General features: G+C 37.6%; 1 long non-coding RNA gene across 1 annotated transcript; it reads right to left on the bottom strand.

Annotated features, from left to right (window-relative positions):
• Nucleotides 1–2,144: 2,144 nt before the first annotated feature.
• Nucleotides 2,145–2,831, bottom strand: LOC117138511. The gene is made up of 2 exons (XR_004459206.1): nt 2,792–2,831; nt 2,145–2,488 (listed from the first exon to the last, which is right to left on the bottom strand). It is a non-coding gene; the product is annotated as an uncharacterized LOC117138511 (long non-coding RNA).
• Nucleotides 2,832–3,240: the final 409 nt, after the last annotated feature.

The following is a 3,240-nucleotide window of genomic DNA, read 5'->3' as shown; positions in this document are numbered from 1 at the left end:
TGAAACATATTGTTGTGTCCACTACTGCCAGATTGTTGGCTCCTGTCAGAATTAGTACCATTTCCAGATCTAGTTGATCCTTGATAATTCCGTCCTCTGTCCAAAGAACCTGAAAACCTTCCTCTCTTTTGGTGTTGTCCTCTGTTACTATTACTATCGTCATTTGACCTGTCCCGTCCTCTCTTGTAATTATTGTTTCGTTGTTCATCGTTATTAGTTGTGTTATTGTATTGTTGTTGTTCTGAATTATATCTATAACTATTATTATATTGTCCTCGTCCACGTCCCCGTCCTCCAGGGTTGTGGTACTCATCTCTATTTCTGTCTCTTATGTAGTCATCTCTCAACTCCTTTGCTATTTCGTTAGCCTGTCTGAGAGTCTTAGGGTTTTGTGCCTTTACTGTCCATCTCAATGGATTCTTTAAGCCTGCGATGAATTTTTGTATGTAAGTTTTTTCATACGAACTTTCTTTTATTTTTCTTATTTCAATATTAGTTTCATCTCTCTCTAAAACTTCTAACATTGCGACTCTTATTCCTGCAATCTCCTGATATAGATTCTTAATAGCTAGTTTTTTATAAGGAATCTCGCGGAGATCATCCATTAAATTTTCCTCGCTTCTCGATTCCCCAAAATTATCCGTTAAGGCTTGTTTAATGTCATCCCAGTTTAACGGCACTCTCTCTCGAATTAATATTTTGTCTGCATGTCCAATAACTTTGTCTCTAATTACTCCTAATAGTACTTCCCCATATGCTGTCTTGTCTATATTCGTGATCAACTTCAATACTCGTTCTACACTTGTAATGAATTTGTTTAGTAATTCTTTGTCTCCGTCATAAGTGGGTAATAGTTTTATTGCGTCGGGTATTTGTAGTTCGTCCATCACGTCTCTATTGGTTCTTTGTGTCATAGTGGTTTGGTTTATTAGGGATAAATTGTTTTCTTCTTCCTCTTGTTCTGTAAGTTGCAAGTTTCTAATTGCTCTTTCTCTTTCTGCTGCCCTAACTTGGTTTCTCGTTAAAGGTATGGTTCTTCCTTGTTTAGCTGACATGTATTACTATATGAGATTGATAAAAGTAGATATCGTAATGCGGATGTAGTGAAATATTATATATGTGTATGTGTGTGGATATATATGTGTGTATGTATATGTTTTTCAAATAAATGTGTATGTGTTTAGTGTACTATGCTTAATATAATATTTGTATCTGTATATGTGCGTTAAATTTATATGTATGTATGTGTATACATGTGGATATATATATATGAGTATATTTAGGGATTTATATATATGGGATTATATATATATATATATATATATATATATATATAGATTTATGCGTGTGCTTATTTTTATAATATATATATATTTTTGTGTGTGACGAGTAAATGTATATCTTTTCACGAATATGGTATATTTTGATTTTTAACTTATTGTAATATGGTTTGTTGTTTGGTTGTGATAAATGGCGAAGAATTTTGTATCGATTTTACGATTTAGTTTCTTTGTGCACTTTGTTTCACTGTTAGCGTAAACACTTAAATGCATTTACAAATGTCACTTTCACGTCTTTTGCGTATAGATGTTTGTGTCACAATTAATGTTACTATATATTTTTATATTTGATTTGCGTTTTTTGCATACAAAATTGATATTTTCACAACGATCTTGCTTCACTGGAGGACAACTCTTGAATGATCTAAAGAATTTTAATATTGCCTTACCATAGCTGTGGTCTGTGGCAGCGACGTAGACGACGCTGGCTTAGGCGCCATAGATGTCGCGCCAAAATTTTTTATTATATATATTTTTTTTTTTTTTTTTTTAATTTTTTCCGTTACAAACCCTGTGGTAGTAGTTGTGTAATACCCGTGATCGGACGACATTTACCGTTTCTCGGCTTAGCTGTATTTAGCTGTTAGTCGTGAGTCGGCGGTGGCGACTCGCAACGCCAGCCAGGCGACATCGTCGACGCTAGGTAGGCGCCGGAGTCGTCGCGCAGAACTGCCGAATTGATATACATGCTTATATGTGTATGTATGTATTATATGTGTGTTTGTATATATGTATTTTTTTGTACGTTTTGTATGTATGTTCACATCAGCTACTGTAATGTAAGCGAACTATTCGACCGATATGAATTCGGCACCTCACACTGCCATATAGAGGATAGCGTGTGAACAAATAGAACACGGCTAACGAATACACTTGCTGATTGAACATTTCGTTGCGGATGGGCATAGGCGCCTGTTTCATCCGTGAGCCTAGGTGGCCCTTTGTTGATCGTTGCGAGTGGGCATAGGCGCCTGTTTCACTCGGGAACCTAGTTGGTTCTTATGCGATGCACTTAACTTGTATACATTTTGCTAATAATATTATTCCAATCTGCATTGCGTGGGGTCTTCGTCCTCGGCTCTTCTTCTAGTCCAATGACGAGTCCGACTGCGCCAGTTACCAGTCGTGGGTTAGGGTAACTATGTTTCCTAGTAGTATTGGTTATGGAATGTTTAAACTGTTCTAATTAAACACGTCTTCGTTGGTTGAAATGAACAAAACGACTATATTTTGATAGTGATAATTGTGCTGCTCACAGGCAGCTCTTATATATATATGTGTGTGTTTTGCTACATAGTTCCGCAAGTAGATCGCTCTGTCCCTGTCTCGCATACTTCTGTAAGTTGTGTGTGTTGGTGCTGCTCAGAGTCCCGGTTGATGGCATAGGCGTAGTACGGGAAGTCTGCAGGGGAACACTGAAAGTGGTAACTCTCTGTCCCTGTCTCGCATACTTCTGTAAGTTGTGTGTGTTGGTGCTGCTCAGAGTCCCGGTTGATGGCATAGGCGTAGTACGGGAAGTCTGCAGGGGAACACTGAAAGTGGTAACTCGCGCAAGAGCTTCCGAAAACATAAAACAGTTGCAGACAGAAAATAAAAGGGTTTTCGATTTAAAGCGCAAAGGTGAAATAATTTATAAGATAGATGGTTTAGTAGCTATTAAGCGTACTCAGTACGGAACTGGGTTAAAGTTGAAAGAAAAATTTCTAGGACCTTACAAAATTGTTAAGGTAAACAAGCATGGAAGGTATGACGTAGAAAAACTTGGAGACGGCTATGGAACTTTTAAGACATCGACAGTCGCAGAATATATGAAGCCGTGGGGAAATTCATTCGTGTCGAATGATGTATCAGGAGGGCCGATTGTGGGAAATGAACCAGATCAGCGAACTAAAATGATCGA

This window comes from Drosophila mauritiana, chromosome 2R (assembly GCF_004382145.1).
Source record: "Drosophila mauritiana strain mau12 chromosome 2R, ASM438214v1, whole genome shotgun sequence".
NCBI lineage: Eukaryota > Metazoa > Arthropoda > Insecta > Diptera > Drosophilidae > Drosophila > Drosophila mauritiana.
The sequence above is the reverse complement of the archived record's forward strand: the minus strand, read 5'-3'. Positions and strand labels throughout refer to the sequence as shown.